Raw genomic sequence first — 20,999 nt, 5'->3', positions numbered from 1 at the left:
CATTCGCTATTTGAAGGGCGAACTATGCCAAGCTGCATCATCTGCTGAAATTCTGCTTTCGCAGCCTTCATTTTGTTCGGGTGTTAAACGTCTAGCTTTACAATGGACGAGTGGGCATTTTGTCTCAATGTAATGAGTTACAGTGTGCGGTAAGACTTCCTTGTGAAAGGAGGGGACCGATATTGAAGGATATTCCTTCAACAGCCTCAGGAAAGCTTCGTTCTGGTCTACATGTGCTACTTATGGACCTAATGGTGTGCCAGTCCTCACCACCCCACATGCTGCAAGTTGTGTGCTTGGATCTCTGAGACACTGGCCTGACATATCTACTACCAGGCTAAATGCTTGCAGAAAGTCAGTACCCAGTATAGCACTGCTTACGTCAGCCACTATAAAAACGTGGATAAACGATCTACGTAAACCTAAGTTGAGGTGCATGCACCTCTCCCCATAAGTCCGTAATATCGAACCGTTTACAGCTCGCAGTGTAAATTTACAGGGAGGAGACCTTTTGTCAACTGATGTTGCCGGGATAAGGGAAACTTGTGTCCCACTCTCCACTAAAAACGAGATGCCTGTGTCCTATCTACAACATAAAGTAGGCGGCCAGAGAAGGATGCACCGACAGTTGATGCCGTTCTCGTCTGTCTGTTTAGGCTTTTCCCCATCCCTTATAGTTGCAAGGTGGAATACAAGAGTTAGCATTTTCGCCAAATCTCTTGTGCTTCCAACAAATAGCATCTTGCTTGCGTTCCCGGGGTTGGCTGCGACCTCCTCTGCTGCCATGTCCCTGCTTCTGCTTCTGATGTAATGAGAGTCTGGCGATGTCTTCCGCCATTCTGTTCATACGGGCTTTCAACCGTTTTTGGCCCTCTAATAATTTTTCCAGAAGCTCGTCTCTTCTAGAGGTCTGCACGCTGGATACTGCAGACGATTGCGTGGATAATATGTCTGCAATGTGATCTGCCATGACAGCGAGTTGTTCCACAGCGTGGACTCGTCCTAAGCAGCAATAGCCACCTTATACTTCGCTGGGATCCGTTGGAGAAAACTATGTTTAACGATGTTTTTATCCATCGCACTTTCCGCTAATTTTTGTAGCCGTTTTAGAAATTGGGACGGCTTGCTATCGCCCAGGGTCTCTTGTTCCAACAACTGATAAATACGCTTATGTGTAGAAACAGTCACAGCAGTTGTGACTTTCTCCTTAAGCATATCGTACGGCTTCTCCGTAGGTGGAAAGATTATTAGCTCTCTTACCTCAATAATTGTATCCTGAGGTAAAATGGATGCGACGTAACAGAATTTGTCTGCCTGGTTGTCAATCGATTTTTGTTTGAAAAAAAAATCGAGTTGAACAAAAAACAAAGCAGGGTCGTCGCGTACTAATAAGGCATTAAGGTTACAAGTTGTCGCCATTAAAAAAAAAAAAATTATTTATTTTCTTTTACCGCACTGGAAATTACAACAGTCTAGAAGCAGAGAATGGAAAGAAAGAAATAGTAATAATACAACACGGAGTGTAAGGGGGCACAGAGACCGAACGCAACGTACTCGCTCATATCAGCCAATCCCGTATCAGGCGCCGAATATGACCGTGGCAGGAAGACCGACAGCCGTTTTAGGACCGTAATTGTCCTATGAGGAATAATTTAGTTTCGAAAAGAACTTGTTGCATTTGTTGTACACGATTAAAACAAAACCCTAGTTCTATCCTTATTCTATCGACAAAAATATGTAAAGAATAAAAAAAAAATCGTGTTGCTATCTTAATTACGCTACCCTACGAATTTTCATTTAGGGAATAATAATTAGAATTCTAGTAATAAAATTTACATCCTAACTTTTCTTATTGTTCATAAAATATTATTTTACTTTCTTTTTAGTTTTTACAGAACTTATTATCTATGTGCGTATATATATATATATATTCTCGGGGTCACCAATTTGTTAGTTTAAACTAAACAGAAAAATACAAATAAAATACAATAGCTCAATTACATTTACACATTTAGTGTACACTGACAAATATTTAAAGAACAACACAACATAGTACAATTGAAACAGTTCAATAAGACTCACCGGCTGGTGGAATAAGTCCTTGGAGCTCACCTTGTGGTGGAAAAGGGTTCTCTTCCCCTGTAGAGGGGAAATCAACAATTCTGCCCGTGACCAAAAGTAAAAGACACAAGGAGTATATAACGGGCAGATTACTCCTCCCCGGTGTCCTCTAATTTTTGTCCCCTACACGTAATTTATGCTTGTGAAGTGTTTCTCGGTTTCAGATTGATTAATTTTATAATGCAACGCAATACACCCAACACCCTATTGAGCTTTTTTTCTTCTTTATGAAATAAATGAATTAAACAAATTAAAACAATTTTATATTTTACTTTAAATTTGATCATTAATCATGTTTGACAGTATTTTTATTTACAAAAATGTTTAAGTCAAATATTAAATATTTGGAACATTGTAAATCAAATGCATTGTTTTTAAAGATTATTTAACTAATTTATGCAAAGTTTAAATTTTTATTTTTTATGCAAGTAACATAAATTTATATCGTATTTTGATGTTAGCATGATGTATAAGTGGTGTTACTTATAGTTTAAATAAATATTTATCATTAGTACTAACAATGGAAACTTAAGTTTTTAAAAATATTATAAGAAACGTTTTTGGAATAGAAAATTAGACTAAACATTTTCCAATTCCGATACCGATCCCAATACCTCACTAAGGCTCGATATTTCCGATTCCGATTAATCGTTCAAACACTAGATAGGCCACTCCCATACATATAAAGTACATTTATGTGAAACCCACTCGTTTTGGAGTCCATAGGGAACGAACTCTCACACACAGTCACACACACAAAGTATCCTTTATATATATATATATATATATATATAAGTAGAGATACTTAAAACGATATAGTTGTGATTGTTACCGATCTCTTTGTCCTGTTTTCCTGGTTTTCTTCGTTGAGTTGAGTACCAAGCTGTGAGAGCATTGACGAAACGATTATAATATGCAGATAAACAAAAGCGGCAAATAGCAGCGACATCTGACAGTTCGGGCCTGAAAAATAAAGGAAGAATAGTGACGAAACATATAACAGCAATTCTCGTTGGTATTCATTAGAAAGTGTCCGATTATGTGTGGTGAAAACAATAAATGACGGGAATTTAATAGTCCTTGTTTACATTGGTGATCTCTTAAATCAACGCATTTCAGATAAAGCAATTACGTGTTATATTGAAATTATGTATAGTCTTGGGAGATTGTATACCTTGGAAACTATATAAAAATGATTAAACAAAAATCTGTTTAAATTATTTTGTTATTCCTAGGGAAATTATTTTTGGAATAAGTCATTTCATCTTCTGCAATCACTGAATCAACTTGTTTTCTCGAATTTACAATCGTCTTAAGTTTTCGGAGATCATCAGTTGTTTACGATAAAATACTGTTTCGGGGATATAAAAACAAAACAGTATATTAAATCATGGCACAGCAGCAGTACTAATCATACGCCACCTCCTTAAACAAAAGAACAACAAATCTTCCGATATTAGATCCAAGTTTTGGTCTGGATATTTTAGGCTAACCTAAGTTTCCTTATTTGTATAAGGGCAAGGACGTTTTTATGCGGCGTGCAAAATACTTGAAAAAAAGGAGTTTTTTATCAAACATTTTATAAATAAACTAGCAAAGATATCCGTGGGTAGAGCAAAGTCTCGACCTTTGACTTTGACTTTGAAACATGGTGTATACCATCCCTAGGTCGGAGACACTCATTGTGTCAAGTTTGCTCATGATCGGTTCAATGGTGTGAGTTATAGTAGAGTATATATACATAGGTTATGGCCTTGACCTTTTACATTTACCTTTAAAATGGTGTGCACCATCCTTGAATTTTGACCTTAATCATATAGGAATGCTAAATATTTGCATTTCTATGCATTTGCTGGTTGCAAAATTGTATACACGATCCTTAAGTCAGGGACTATCATCATGCCAGGTTTAATCATGATCGGTCCAGTAATGTGAACTGTAAGAGAAGATATATACATAGGCTATGACTTGGACCTTCTATCTTTACCTTGAAAAATGGAGCACAGGATCTCTAGGTTGAGGACCATCATCATGACAGATTTGGTCATGATTGATTCGGTGGTGTCCTCTGTATGACAATTGTACCCAGGCACACACACGAACGAATTCTATTACTTTATATATATATATATATATATATATATATATATATATATATATATATATATATATATAAGTTTCATCCTTAATTTTTATATCTAAATTCAGAAATGTAGCACTTGTTCCGTTGTGTTCACAATTTAATTCTAACTCTTTTGAATATATCAGATGTTTATTTCTTCAAATACTCCGTTCTCCTACCATCATGATAATCATGTTCACGATATATCATTTTTATTTAATAAATATATATATATATATATATATATATATATACTAGCAAAAGTACCCGTCGTTGACTGGGTTCAAAAACAGCCTACAGAAAATAGACTCTGATTTATGAAAGTATGATAGGTTATGAAAAGGAAGGATTGTAAATTTAGGTTGAATTTGGGGGTATCAAAACCAAAGCAAAATATGATGAAAGTAAAAATAAAATTGATAAACCCCATAATTTATTATACGATACCTTTTCATACTGAAACATTTATCGCAATATTATGTGGATCTCTATTAAAAAACCTTGTTAAACTTTGTGACATATTTCAATTCCATGGAGGTCAGATGCGAACGAACACCTCATAATTTTATTATACCATATTTCTTCAAACTGAAACATAATTATCAAAGTATACTTACGCAAATGGATATGAAAAGTCTTTATTAAAGTTTGTGCCTATTTCCATTCTATGGAGACCAGGCGCGAACGCAGACCCCACAATTTTATTATACCATCCCTATTTAAGATAAAACATACTTATCAAAGTATTCTTATGTACATCTATATCAAAAACACTTGTAATCGTTCTTTTTAATTTTTAAATTTTTTATTTCCATACTTTGTGGACCAGACGCGAATGCAGACATTTGTTTTGTTCATTCAATATACACCAGATTGAAAGTATTCAAGAGTGATAACTAATGAATTTAACGAGGTTATTAAGAGTGCTCAGTAAAAAGAATGATATTTTTTATATAAACAAATTTACATGGTCACGACATTGGACATTCTAATGTTTTGGACAAATGGTCCGTTAAAACCACAAGTCCGCGGCAGGCGACTTAAATGGTTGCTTTCCACAGAAAATTTGAGGACTGTTTTTTTTTCTGTTGAAAGCAACCCTTTATTAAGTCACCTGATGAGGACTTGTAGTTTTAACGAACCATTTGTCCAAAACTTTAGCATATCCAGTGTTGCGAGCATGTAAAATTATTTATATATTATTTTGTGTTCTCATTTAAAAAAAAAAAAAGTTTACTTTTTTTAACATGTATATTTAGGCAGCATTCTTTCATTTAGGCCAATTTCATTAAATAATGCAGGCAATTCCTGTCTACATATTTGGGTTTATATCATGTTCAATCTTAATCTGATGCAGCTGCCATAGTCACTGTCGACTCGATTACTTTCGGATTCGTCTCAATCCATCATCAGGGATAATTAATGCCAAACTGACTAAGATATTTATAAAAATGTTCTTTTTTTTTCTCTCTCCATAAACCACATGTTAATAGATATGTTCATTATTCTCTGCCATGAAATTGATTTCATTAATGTTTTTTTAAAACTTTGATTGCGTAATTAACTTTGATTGCGTAATTAACTTTTATTGTGTAATAAACTTTTATTGCGTAATTACCTTTTTTGCGTAATTAACTTTTATTGCGTAATTAACTTTGATTGCGTAATTAACTTTTATTGCGCAATTAACTTTTATTGTGTAATTAACTTTTATTGTGTAATTAACTCTGGTTGCGTAACTAACTTTGATTGCGTAATAAACTTTGATTGCGTAATAAACTTTGATTGCGTAATAAACTTTGAATGTGTAATTAACTTTGATTGCGTAATTAACTTTGATTGTGTAATAAACTTTGAATGCGTAATTAACTTTGATTGCGTAATTAAGCTTTGATTGCGTAATGCTTTTAGTATATGAAGTTTGTTTGTACGAGAATAGTTGTCTACTAAGTTTTTTTTAAATTAGAGGTGGAGACAAAGAATGTTGGTTAGTAAAGTGCTTACCAATGGCGTCGTTTTCAGATGGATGCATGGTTAAGCTCCTCAACAAGGTTGTGGTAGTCAAACCTAAATGCATGTTTCTTTTTTTTTTTTCCCTTCACTGTCAGTGGCAGTCTCCTCATGGACATTTAAACTCAAAGGTTTGTTTTATCCAAATTTGTTAATTTCTAATGCATGATAATTTCTTTACATGTTTTATCTCTTTGTAATCTGCCCTAGCTCCCTTTTGCATCCCGCCTTCAGCCAGAGCATAATTATCCCAATAGACATTGTCACAAACTATGAAATCGTGTGTGCCAAGTTAGATTCTTATTGGATCAACTGTGGTCATTTATGCATTAATACTCTTTGGAAGGTATGAACCCACAAGTTTTCTACACCTACAAGTAAAAAAGAAAAAAGCGACTTGTGTTCCATTGATCGTATACAAGGAATTATTTACAATAGATATTATTTGGTATTAAATAACCTTCAAACGTGTTGATTTGCCGTAAATAAACGAATCCACCTCCCCTATATTTGTCTGCCAATCTCTAAAGCAGTGGCATGCAGAGGTTTAGTGATGCCCTGCTGATACTCAGAACCAACTACTTGATTGTATGCCCCAAATACTTGTGTATAAGTCCTAGTACTGAAAAATATTATGAGAAATTGAGTTTGAATGTGACTTACTGATCCCTCCCTGCTGCGTCACAATTCAAATTAAAGGAGACTCTCGTTCTCAATCTATTTTGCAAACCACTGAGTAGCAGACAGCATCACTTTTGTCTGCATGTAAAAAAAAAAAAAAACTCTTAAAAAATGTCTCTGCTTCTAAGACTTTGTCCAAAATTGAAAATAAAATATTTTGAAAAGTTTCAAATTCTTTTAGTTTCATTTTCAGTTTCTTTTTTTGTTTTCCTTTTCTTTTGAATTTTTTTTTCATTTGTTTTCTTTTTATTTTTTTTTCGTCTGAAATGAAAGAAAAAATGTATCTCAAAATCACTTCAACAGTTCGAACTTACCACCTCGAACTCTCATTCCTGACATTTACTTAGGGCAGATAAATCTGTCACTCGGCTGCTTGTGACGTCATATCCTAGTTTTGGCTAGTGATTGGATGATTCCAAACTTTTTCCCGAGTCCAATACAATTACAAATTCCGATTCTTAAATCAAATATTGATAAAAGTAAATCTAAAAAAACTTATTCTATCGTTATGTCTGAATTAGCTTTTGTTTGTGTTGATCCATTACATTTCTGCTTTGTATTTCCTTCTATAAATTTTCTTGATGTACAAGGTCGACAATGCTTCAAGCAAACTACATTAACCTCTTATATTTAAAGTGCATAACATGAGGAAATTTTTTCTCTCTAAAATATTTGCCCGTGATTGACTGAAAATAATGCGACGAATGAGGATTTATTTCTCTTTTCAAAGTTCGTTATTAATTGACAAAATGTATGAATTTTTTAACAATTTTTTTTTTATTTTTACGTAGGAGACGCTACTTATCAAGGCCCAGAGGCCACTCAAGGATAAGGGTTAAAGCGTGTACAGTAGTCAATGGGACAATATCAAAGTAATCATTAATAGTGTAAATTTGGTAAATTGGATTAAGGGAAACAGCTCATCAAGAACTTGTTTACATTGGACTTGAAGACGACCATATTGAAGTCAGCTGGAAAGCAGGCAAATGGAAGAGAGTTCCACAGATGTGTAATTCTAAGAAAGAAGCTTTGTTCATGGAATGTACGTTTAGGTTTAGGCACAGATAAAGAGTTGGAGAACTTATTGATAGTGTTTTCAGCTATATAAGTGTTTCTCATGAAAGTTTGGCGAGGGGGGACCCTAGATTGGAGCTCAGACGAGCACTTGCCATGAAAATAACGATAAAGCAGAGACGGGCTCGCAATCTCGCAATATCTCTTCTGTTAGAAAGAGGTTGCAGGGAAGAGGAAAGGGCATGTACCTGGCTCTTATATAGATAGAGAATTACATCAGCAGTGATCGATCTACTGGATCGATAGAAGGATCCCACCATTTTTTCAGAAACCTTGCTGATGTTTGATGTACGGGTTCCATTTCAGATCAGGAGTAAAGGTCAAACCCAGAAGCTTGTTAAAACATGGAGCCTCCTTTAAGATATCAATTCAAAATATGAGACCTCCCCAAGACGAGAGCCATTCATTTTCACTGATGCCAGATGGGGATTAGAGCATTGATGATGTAAAAATAAAAGCTTGGTTTTAGATGCATTAAAAGTAACCAGACACTTCTTTTCCCATTGTGCCTCGTGCTCAAGATAAAAGGAGAGAGAATCAGAACTTTGTCATTTACAGCCTTTGATGTGCTGCCATAGCTGATAGTGTTGTCAGCGTAAATGTCTACAATTTGGACGTCCATTGATGTAGATCAGGAAGAGAGTAGAACCCAGGATGAACCCCCTGAGGGACTCCAGCATTAATATTATGAGCTGATTTCTGCCCATCAACCACTACTCTTATGTATGAACCTATCAGAGAGAAATGATTTAATAATTGAGAAGACATTTCTAGCTATACCATTAATGGAGATTTTATGAAGTAGACCTTTATGTCATACCCTATCAAAGGCCCTTGATATGTCAAGAGCAATTGCCCTAGAAAGGAAACCTCTGAGAGACTCACTAATCCTATGAGATATAACCATTAGCACATCTGCTGTAGATCTAGCAGAATGGAAACCATAGTGCATGCCACTAAGGTTAGTTTTGCTGAGGTGGTTGACTACTTCTCTATTTAACAGATTCCAGTAACTTATTCATGACGCACAGGACTTATTGGTCTGTACTGAAAGAGAGATGATAGATCTGAATTCTTAAATGCAGGGCATACTGATGAGATTTTTCAGGATGTTCGGAAGCAATTCTACTCAAGACAGCGCTTAAACAGTTTTGTTTGGTTAAAGCTTTTTCAGCATTTGATTGGGATGCTTTACTGGAATCAAGGTTTTTGATTAGCTTGGCGACATCATGCACATATATGTGTATGTCATATAGCGTGTTTTTTGATACAGGAGGAAATACAGCAAAAATCTTGGTTTTGTTTGATGCTGACGAGATGACCTCAGGTCCATTGATGATGGTTGAGATAGAGCACACGCTTTTGTTCAGGATCCTGTTTGCTATTTGCCAAAACTGGTGGGAACCAAGCCGCTGCTCAGCTACTTTAGATTTGACGGACTGAGCATATAGCTCTCTTGCATTTTTCATTACTCTTTTTTTTTACAGTGGTTACTGGCAGTCTTGAAAGTGGCTTTAGTCTCGTTAGATCTGTAATGATGAAAGCAATGGAAGAATTTATTTTTTTAGCACAATGGCAGCAGCACGTTCTGGAGAGAACCACAGCTTGTTGTTAGGTTTTTGCTGGAATTTTTCCGAGGGTATGAAACTGTCTATACCTACAATTAACCATTCCGTCAGGTCTGACACTATAGAGGACACATCCTTTTTAAACATGGAACACACAGGTAGATCTGATGTAAATGTACAAAAGCTATCCCAATTAGCCATAGTATCGATACTGTACAATGGAGAGGTATGTCTGAAGACTTATTACATTTTGTTTTTATCTTAACTAATAAAACCGAGTGGTTGGAAGCTCACAGGGAGGACAGTACGGAAGATGAACATAGCTCAGGGCAAGTTGTGAGGAAAAGGTTTAGGAAACTTGCATACTGACCATTAGTATCAGGCACACAGATGGGTTCACGAACAATCTGAGTGAGGTCATAAGCAATAGAGAAATCATGACAGAACTTTCCCCTAATCATCTGTCTTGTTTGAGTAGGCTTACCATTCCGCATTGTAAACATTGAAGTCTCCACAGACGTGAATGTTAGCCAAAGGATGAGCAGACAGGATGTGGTCAATTTTCTCAGATATGCTCTTAAAGATATTAACTCCGCTGTTGTGGGGTTAATAGAGGGCAAATATAAACGCAAAAGTGTGAACGAGTGCAACTTGGAACCACATTTAAGTCATTTAGTGTCTTCTCTGGAGATGCCTCTACCACATGGAAAGCCATCTTTAATGTAGGCACATATTCCATGACTATGGCGATCTTGGGGGGGGGTCAATATTTGATTATATACATATGTATTATATACTGCACTGTATTTTGTTACTAATTTTTAATGCCGTATCCCGGGGTTCTACTATAGTATTATATATATATATATATATATATATATATATATCCACCTCGTTAATAATCCAATTTACCAAATTTCCATTACTAACGATTACTACAATATTATCCCATTAACTACTGTACACTCTATAACTCTTATCCTCGAGTGGCCTCTGGGCCTTGATAAGGGGTGACTGCTATGTAAAAGAATATATAGTAAGTTATAAAATGTATATGCTGATTAAGCTACACAGAATATTCCGCGTTTCATCTACGCTAGGATTCATCAGGCTTATTTACGCATAAATTTATACTTTCGTATATTAATTTATGTGATTAAATGAAGTAGTTATATATTGAAATTAGGCTAACATTTTTCCAATTCCAATGATCCAAAATGTTGTTTGTTTTTTGTTTTTGTTTTCTTCACATTAGTTTTGGCATTGGGCATTCCATGACAACATTCTAATCTTATGGAATTTTCCACTTCTTCGATTAACTTAAACTGATGTGAAAAAATGCCGTTATTAATATTATTTTTACACATCTGCATCTAATTATTCTACACCATCAGGTGTTTCCTTTTTTGACTTATTGGGGTTGGAAGAAATTATGAAGGTCATTTCTTATTGATCGCTTCCATCTAGATTATCAGCATTTGTGTAGCATCTTCATTTGAACGAGTTGTACGAGTGTAACAAATATTTTCTCCAAGATCACTTGCTAGGAAGTCTTGTGGTGATGGAGCAAAGAGACCAAGGAATAAATGGCCATGATTAGCATGCACCAGATGCAAGGAAACAGTAGTCGCACATGGGTGTGAACCTGGAACCGTGTGATTACAAGGCAAAAGCGATCTTGCAAATTAATTGGTGTTCAGACTTAAAACTGAATATAAATTAAGAATGTGTGTGTAAATATTCAACTGATAAACTCTTCATGTCAGAAGCAGAGATTCATCTCTGAATTCGTGGAAAAAGTGCATGGAGAATAGTGGTGACTATGTAGAAAAATAAATTTTGGTTTTAATGAATTTTAATCTTCGTATTCTAAGTGACGACGATCTTTTCGAGGCTGAGGTTTAATCCTTGCCGCAGGCGATAATAACTAAGCATAATCTAAGTTAACACTTGTTAGAAATGAGAGAAATGTCGATTAAATAAAATGTTTAGTTCGAAATACAAGTTACTGAGATTTGATTTTGTTTCAGGAGGATTGTTGTGCCAGGTTAAGCAGATGTTACGTAGCAGGGTCTCTCTCTCTCATACATATATATATATATATATATATATATATATATATATATATATATATATATATATATATATATATATATATGCAAAGAGAGTATTCATTCATTTAATTGGCAAAGAATAAACGCACAAATGATTGCCATTTACAAAAAAAAAAGTGAGAATTTGGGGGGGGGGCTATTAACAAAGAGAAACTATACAAGGGGAAAACTGGGGGTCCGAGACCAGCGTCTGTCCAGGGAGGTCTTGAAGCCGAGTAGCTAGTTTGATGGAGATACCACTCGAACAGAGAATGTTGCTTGATGTCGAAGCCTTCAGATCCATCGAAGGTTAACGACCACGGAGCCTGTGTCTTAGGACAGAGTGGAAGAACACATCCTGGTTCAAGCCGCACCATCCATGAAAGCCCAAATATGACAGCAATGCTCCATACATGGCCGAATGGTGGCCTTATAGAGGCACAGGATACTTTTGGTTGTTAGTAGTTTTCTAGCACGGTAGAGAGCCCACCTTCCTTGCAGCGGCCCTGGCAATGCCCTCGATGTAATTGTTTCAACTCATGTTTCCTGTGAACTTTAGGCCAAGGAGCTTTAGAGACGTACTCTCAGATAAAGAGTCGTTGGCAATTGCAATAGGTGGTAGAGAAGGTTTCTTCTAATTATTGAATGAAACTGGTTTAGTCTTGGCGGCATTGAACGTGACTATCAATTTTTGTTCCCATTCCACTACAGATTGGAGGCCATCCTCTAGTGTTTCTGTCATTTCTTTAGATATGTGTTCATTTATTTTCCTGTCGTGCCTGTTATAGAGTGTAGCATATATACTCATCTCAGAGGAAATTTTGTCGGGGAGGTCATTTATGGATATAAGGAACAGTAGAGGTCCAAGGATAGATCTTTGGGGCACTCCCGCATTTATATCATATTGTTTAGATGTACGACCCTCGAGGACAACCTGGATTTTTCTCTTATCTAAGAAGGATTTAATTATGTTAAGTATGCTACCAGTGATACCGTATGATCTAATCTCCCTGAGGAGACCCTCATGCCATACCCTGTCAAAAGCCTTAGATATATCTAGAGCTACCGCTCTGCTATCCACCGCTTTGTCCAGTGAATGGTATATACGTTCAGAGATTACAGTTAGGAGGTCTGCTGTGGAACGGGCTTGTCTAAATCCATATTATTGGTCAGTCAGAAGCTTAGCATCTGTAAGGTGATGGACTAGAGCATGGTTAATTAAGGTCTCAAATATTTTGGCAAAAAGTGGGAGGAGGCTAATAGGGCGATAATTTAATGGGTCAGTTCTTTCACCAGAATTCTTGAATACTGGTACCACAGAAGCAGTTTTCCAATAGCCCGGAAAGCAAGATTCATTAAGGCATGTGTTGTTGAGTTTGGAGAGAACTGGAGCTACTTCGGCTGAGCACTTTTTTAATAGCACAGCTGGGATGAGATCAGGTCCACATGCTTTTGAAGTGTCAAGGTTTTTTTATAATAGCATGCACCTGAGCAGTTGTGATTTTAAGATCGTCTAGCCTGGCGTCTGTCCGCATAGGAAATTCAGGTGGGGGTGGTTGGAAGGGTCCAGTGTGGAGTTTGAGGCAAACCGACTGGCAAGCATGTTAGCCTTTTCGGTTGCTGAGCAAAGAACCTCGTGATTTTTGGTTAGTGGGGGAATTGTTGATTGCCCATTATTTACTACACTGTTGTAGATTTTCCAGAAGTCACGAGTTCCTAGTTTTTGGTGCTTCGATGCGTTTTTTAGTGGTTTCCATAAATTCTCTCTTAGCTGTCGCTATTTCTTTCTTAACGTTACTTCTAGCTTCTATGTACTTCTGTCTGTTTGAACTGGACTTATGTCGGTTAAATCTGCGGTATGCATGCTGCCTTTGAGCAATGGCAGTTGCGCAAGTCGAAGTAAATCATTGGGGAGAGTGGGGCTTGCTATAAAATTTCCGCATGGGAGCATGCGCTTCGATTGCAGTTTTGAACCATTCAGTCGTCTCGTTTGCACACTGTTCAGCAGGAAGAGAAAAATATTTCCCCATGGGGCATCTCTGATAAGATCTCTGATGGCTTCCCAGTCAGCCTTTTTATAATATCTCGTTGTTTTGAGGACTGGCTCTTCAGTTTTGGGTCTAGAGTTTAGGGCGATTTCAACCATTATCACTGCATGATCAGCGTTCCCAAGTGGGCTGTCGGCATTCGTTATACAATCATCAGGAACTGTGGCCAAAAACAGATCTAAAAGTGATGCGTGTTGTTCTTCTTGGTCAGGGAAACGGGTTGGAAAAGTAACAATTTGTGATAGGGAATGAGATATAGAGAAGCTATGAGTTGTGCTGCCGGCTGCATCTGTCTAAGTAGAGAATCCAGGCCAGCTTTTGATGCACATTAAAGTCACCAAACACATGTACTTGTGCGCTAGTGCCGATGGAGAGTGCTGTGTCTATGCTGTCAGAGACTTTGTTTATTATGGTGCACTTGGGTCGAGGGAGAGTAGTAGAGAAAGTAAAAGTAGCTAATGTTGTGTTGCATGATTAGTCTAAAGCATATAAAGGCTTGATCATCCGATTATAGGTGTGTTTCTCTAGTCAAGGGAAAGGTATTACGAATGTAAACTCCAAGTCCGTGCATGTGTCTGTCCTTACGGCAGAGTGGGAGATATCCAGGCATGTTAAATAGTTAGAGGGGATGGAGGAGTGTAGGTTAGTCTCACTTAGTTCTAAGATATCCGGGGTATTTGTTAGGAGAAATGCTTCAACATCAGCTAAATTAATTCTAAGCCCACGGATATTTGTGAATGCAAGCTTCAAGGGAGGAGGCAAGTTGGACTTGTTTGACCCTAAGCCAGGTTTAAGCTTATTTTTAGATTGTACTGTCATCATATTTTTTACGAGTTTCAGTTAGGTAAGGGGGAGCTGAACAGGAGGTTATGCAGAGTATCACACATGCATCACAAGTAGACCAACAGCTGACCCTTCTTCACCTAGGACAGTGGCCTCAGGAAAGCCCACCGGAGAAGAGTGCAGGGTCCCTTTCCATGCGCGACATGGCACTACAAACATCCCGATATTATACAACTGTTGATGGAGCAGCCGCTCTAAGCGCTAGCAAAGAGTTAGGGCTCCTGTACTACCAGTCGGAAACAGCAGCCAGTAACTGTCAATCCGGTACCCTCAACCCATCAGAGGAAGGTCAACCCAATCTAATTGCTACTCTCAAGTGCCCAGTTTTAGGGGTGGGCGTGTCGGGAGTTGGAAAACCGCGTTCATTGCCCTAGACAAGAAACAAGATCTACCACTGGGTGTTTATGTCGAATCATTGTGATAGTGTCTTTGCGCCTGACTAATAAGCAAAGAAGGGGCATGGAAGCCGGGCGATAGACAGAACATATCTACTCCTTAAGCAATTTAGGTTTGCAAACCGGTAATTTGTTGTAGTCACTAGCTCTAGGAAGGTTGTCATCCGATACTGGAGAGGCCTCCCTCCCCTTTGGTTTAGTTCCAGAGTTTTCCTTCTCCTAGACGGATGATCTGGAAAGATCTACTGGGTCCGTCAGCACTGAGAGGGTTTGCTCCGCGCCTGGGTTCTAATCTAGGTATTTCTGTGACTCCGCGTGGTTAGTTAATGTTACTGGGTTAGTTTGTAGAGGTTATATATCTAATGAATAGTTACACTCCTCAAAGTGAATTAGGGGCATTGCTATTTCATTGTTACTGGATAAAGGGGGTGAGTAGAGTCATGCAGTGTAAGCAACTATGATTGTAAGAAGGCTTGTTACAAAGGAGATAATGTGATTTGATGCTTTCCCTTTATATATACTTTTTATTTTATTCATGTTAGCTTGGGTCTAGGATAACATTAAAGTGTGAGTAGGTGTTAAGAATTGAACTACGAGTTATGCCCAAACTATATTTTAGATGTCAGGAGGGCTTGAGATGCAAGTGCAATATAGTACGGATACAACAGTAAGTTTTGAGTCATGTGTAATTAGGTAAATAGATATATGGTCAAGTTTGATAGAAAGAGTAGAATTCATTAGCGTCATTTGAACGGTGGACGAAGAATGCACACCTCGAAGATGAAACCTTAAGCTAAGTACATTTGTATGCTCACTTTTTTTAAAGTCAATCAAATCTAACCCTCTTTTTTCGTTTGTGCTCATATCATTCTATGTAGTTTTATTTTATTTTTATTTCTCACACATCTTAACCATTCTTAATTCACTTATTTTAAAACAATTTCCTGACTAATTTCTTTCTTTCTTTCTTTTTACCATGTCACATCGAGGTAGTAGTGGGGGGGAGAAATCCTTATTAGCTTATTTAGATGACAGAAGAACTTTATTTAAGTACGATACTTAATGTTAACAGCCATGGTAAGATGCAAAAAAATAAAATAAATATAAATAAAAAAAATTAAAAATTTAGAAAATTAAAAATAAGTGCCCCCCAATTTAACTTTCACTATATTCGTAACTGAAATATGCAGTATCTTAGCTGTGATACTAGGACTATTTTTCCTGAGTGGATGCTATGCTCTGTGCCTAACCTTAATGTCTGCCTATAAATACAGAATACGAATTCCGAATCGCCATGAACTAGGTCTAGGAAATGGGAAAAAACACCTAACGGCTAGCTACGAAATCCCAATATACATCTTACCTTCAAGACGACTACGTCTGTCTAAACTGCATGCGCAAAAAAACCTTACCTGAAACTGTAAATCCTAATGGCGATCTGTTATTTGTAAGTTAATAACCCCTGTCTCTTGGACTCTAACAATCTGCTCCTTCCCACCAAACCGCCACTTAACTCCTACATTGGACAGCGTTTGTAGTGGAATCTTTAACTTCCAGCCCCTAACCCTAACATGCTAACTGCTTAATCACTAAATATCTATACAATTCTACCTCTTAGACATGCATTGGAGTTCATTCCTATTCCAGTTAGGTACTTAACAGCCAAAGTATGACTCGAAGGCAAAGCGCACTGCATTACATAACTGTCTCCTCCTAGATAGCTTTGCAACGATTTATACGAAACTGAACCAATGCTCCTTGTTATGCTAAATGGCCATGACTCCTACTTTAAAGCTGAAATGATCTTCCTCAATAATAGAAACACACTTTGTACCTTCAACTTTATTCGCATCAACGTTATATAGGCACATGAATTTTTGGCAACAGCAACGGATGACCACAGGTAAGAAATACTTTTAAAATAACATTAATTGGTTAGCCTAATTTATCTGGATAAAATAATTAGATCCAGTATCATTTTTTTTATTTGTGTTGAAAATGAGATGGTGTTGGATCAACATAGCTGAGGAGCCATGATTTAGCACGCTGTTTTATTTTAAATCTGCGAAACAGTATTTCACTGTTTCATGTAAGTAAAACGGTTCAAAGATGAAGGAAGTTAATTGTATCGCTTACAAAATAATTTTCGAACGAAGGATATTTTCATAATTTAAAAAGCTTTAAAGAAACTTCCAAGACATGTATATATATATATATATATATATATATATATATATATATATATATATATATATATATATATATATATGGATATATATATATATATATATAAATGTATATATATATGTATATATATATGTGTGTGTGTGTGTGTGTATGTATATATATATATATTTTACACAGTGATCACCACTTATCAAGGCCCGGAAGCCACTCAGAGATAAGGGATATTGCAAGTGCATTACGGTAGTGTGGAGATTTGATGAAGTGTTTACTTAAGAGGGCGGTTCATTAGGAATTTGTTAACGTTGGACTTGAACACATCCAAGTTGTAGTTCGGTGGGAAGCAGGCAGACGGAACAGAGTTCCACAGGCGTGCAGTTCTAAGAAAGAAGCTTTGTTCATAGAATCCACGTTTTGACTTAGGCACAGATAAAGAGTGGGGGAAATTTTTCACAGTGGATTCAGCTAGACGGGTCTTTTTCGTGAAAGATTGGCGAGGGGGGGACCAGAGATTGAGTTCAGATGAGCACCTGCCATGGAAATAACGATAAAACAAGGATAGGCTCGCAACGTCTCTTCTGTGGGAGAGAGGTTGCAGGGTAGAGAAAAGGGCATCCCCCACTAAACCACGAAATTTATTTTGTACTCTGTCAAGGCAGGATAGGCTGTTTTTAGCAGATCCTGCCAAGATATGGCAACAGTATTCCATCCTTGGACGTACTTGTCTTTTATATAGATAGAGAATTGCATCAGTAGTGAGATATCTTCTGGAGCGGTAGAAGGATCCCACCATCTTTCCAGCGACCTTGGCAACATACTTGATTTACGTGTTCCATTTCAGATCAGGAGTAAAGGTCAAACCCAGAAGCTTGTCAAAACACGGGACCTCACCCAGACGAGAGCCATCCATTTCAATTGATGCCAGATGGGGATCAGAGCGTTGATGATGTAAGGATAGGAGTTTGGTTTTGGATGCATTAAAGGTAACCAGCCACGTCTTCCCCCACTGAACCACGCGCTCGATATCAGAGAAGAGAGAATCAGAGAGAACTTTGTCATTTACAGCCTTTGATGTGTTGCCGTAGATGGTCGTGTCACCAGCATAGATGTCAACGAATGATTTAAGTATGTGTTTAGGGATGTCATTGATGTAGATAAGGAAGAGAGTTGGGCCAAGGATTGACCCTTGAAGGACCCCAGCATTAATACTGCAGGCCTCCGATTTTTGTCCATCGACCACTACTCTTATGAGCATATCGGAGAGAAATGATTTAATGATTGAAAAAAACATTTCCAGTTATACCGTAGCTGGAAATCTTGTGAAGTAGACCCTCATGCCATACCTTGTCGAAGGCCTCTGATATGTCAAGAGCAATGGCCCTTGAAAGAAAGCCTTTGTCAAGATATTCACTAATCCTGTAGGATATAACCGTCAGCACATCTGCGGTAGATCTTGCAGAGCGGAAACCATATTGTGTGTCACTAAGAAGGTTGTTTCTGCTGAGGTGGTTGACTATTTCTCTATTTAATATAGATTCCAGCAACTTACTCAGAACACACAAGAGACATTGGTCTGTACTGGGAGGGAGATAACTTATCACATAAATTCTTAAATACGGGGCAAACTGACGAGGTCTTCCAGGGAGTCGGAAAGCACTTCTCCTTAAGGCAGCGCTTAAACAGTTTCGTAAGTATGGGAGAGAGTTCTGGTTGAAGCTTTTTTAACACTATAATTGGGATGCCATCAGGGCCAGTTGCTTTACTGGAATCAACGTCCTTGATTAGTTTGGTGACCTCATGCACGGATATTTGTATGTTACCTAGCTTGTTCTGTGTTATAGGAGGAAATATATATATATATATATATATATATATATATATATATATATAATTATGTAATTAATAGGGGAAGTTTACTAAGTAAATTCAAAAGTTAGATTCAGTCCAACAAACGTATTAATGGGTATAGTATCTGATGTTGAATGGGCTGGTAAACAGCAAAACAAAATAAACCAAATACAATACGTAAAAGTCCAGCTAGAATTAATCACTGACAACTTTCTCTCTCAACTTCCAGCACGTCTCTGCCAACTGCCTCTGCCAACAGACATTTTATCAGAAAACTGAACCCATTTCATGTGCATATGTGTGCAGTGGAAAATGAGATCTGGTGAGATTCCACGAGACTACACCTTATAAATACATGGCTGCCATCTTTAATTTCTCTTTCTCTCAGATCCCATCCGAAGGTAAGTTCTATGACCGCAAGACACACACACACACACACACACACACACACACACACACACACACACACACACACACGGGGGCGCTTTCCTCTTTGATTATTACATTCAACTCTACAGTATCCCGACAAAGTAAAAATAAAAGGCTCGATGTTACAGTAAGAAAAAATATTGATTCTACTGCACTGCGAATACTACTAAAATAATCTTTAAATCATTGGAATTACCTTATTCTATAACTCTATTGTATTAATTATTAATACAGATTTCAGTGCAATTTTTCAACATCTACAAAAAACATAGCTGTCTCTTTTCGACTTGAGATCTTAATCTGTAACATAAGACATCATGAAACAAATTTATGAAAAGTTTTAAATACTTGAAGCTATCAACATAAAAGTCCCTAAACCTGGTATAAACAATATATCGCCTATCAAAGCAGTAATAATATTTTAAATGACTGTCGTATCTACAATCCTATTTCCATGCGATTCAAATTATCCAGCCCAGATATTGGCTCGCTAATGACCCCAGAACACCCGGTACCTGCTGTCTACGAATCTTGACAAAGTTTCCCAGGCTAGTTTTTCTCAGCTCATTATTTGACTCTCATCCGAAGATCATTCGAAAACAAATCGAAAAAGTTCTGTGATGCCTATTGGACATATATTAACAATTATGATTTTGAATCTTGCTGCCACATCTGGGCTTGTGCATCTGCCACTAGTTTCTCGCTCTCAGAGAGGGTTCAAAAATTAATTTCTCATGTAATACGTCCCACACTATCAAAAAAACTCAACCCTCTGTCCCATCGCCGAAATTTTGCATTGTTATGCCCGTTTTACAAGTGTTTTAATGAAATATGCTCCGACGATCTCAAAGCACTTGTACTCAATCGACGTAAATACTGGCGACTAATCCATAAGTTCAAGTGTAGTGTGAACAGATACCTCGTTGATCAACTCCCTATATAGTATCCCGGTATATCTTGTTCCAAATAGTAGTCCCTTGTATTCAAGTGATATTGTCACTTGTTTGAGGATGAAAAAAAACTTTTACAAAAAAAAAGAAACACTCACATACATATATGCAACAAAATAATAGCAAATGTTGCGAAAAGTATTTTCTCTTACCTTTCATTTTTTAAATTCTTGACAATATTTTCTCTCGCAGAGTTTCTTGGTAGACACTGTCTGAATATCGTCTGAAAAGTGTCTTTCTGGATACGCAAAATGTTGTTGATCTCCTTCGTCTTAGCTTTGAACTGATCTTTACGGTTTAAATAGCAAATTTAAAGCCTTTTCTCTTCTGAAACGAGGCTAACATTTGAAAAAAAAAGAACTTAAAAGTAATAAATATTCAGACGGAATTCTAAAGGTGAGACAATAACTTATAGACATCAAAGCGAGCGGGTGGATATCACACGAATAATGGGCGTGTCATCGTGAAATCAATTTCATGACGTGATGTGTTGCTTTGTCTTATGTTATTTGACTGGTGCAACATTTTCTCAGTTTCCTTTATTATCAGTTTTGATTTACATAAAGCGTTATTCATATTATTGAAGTCAGTGTGTTTTAAAAGTATATTTTATCTGTAATATCTGTATTATCT

The 20,999-nt window shown here is 37.0% G+C and overlaps 1 long non-coding RNA gene across 1 annotated transcript in view; it reads right to left on the bottom strand.

The window, feature by feature from the left end:
• LOC145278126 (uncharacterized) overlaps positions 1-20,660 on the bottom strand; it is a 53,683-nt gene extending 33,023 nt beyond the window's left edge. Inside the window, exons 1-2 of the long non-coding RNA XR_013868350.1 lie at positions 20,519-20,660; positions 2,954-3,084 (exon numbers count right to left, since the gene is read on the bottom strand). This is a non-coding gene — a long non-coding RNA (uncharacterized LOC145278126). The remainder of the gene's footprint in view (positions 1-2,953; positions 3,085-20,518) is intronic.
• Positions 20,661-20,999: the final 339 nt, after the last annotated feature.

This window comes from Euprymna scolopes, chromosome 6 (genome assembly GCF_053919585.1).
Source record: "Euprymna scolopes isolate OS-2025 chromosome 6, ASM5391958v1, whole genome shotgun sequence".
NCBI classification, from domain to species: Eukaryota; Metazoa; Mollusca; class Cephalopoda; order Sepiida; family Sepiolidae; genus Euprymna; species Euprymna scolopes.
Note: the sequence above shows the minus strand (reverse complement) of the source record. Positions and strands in the feature narration are given on the sequence as shown.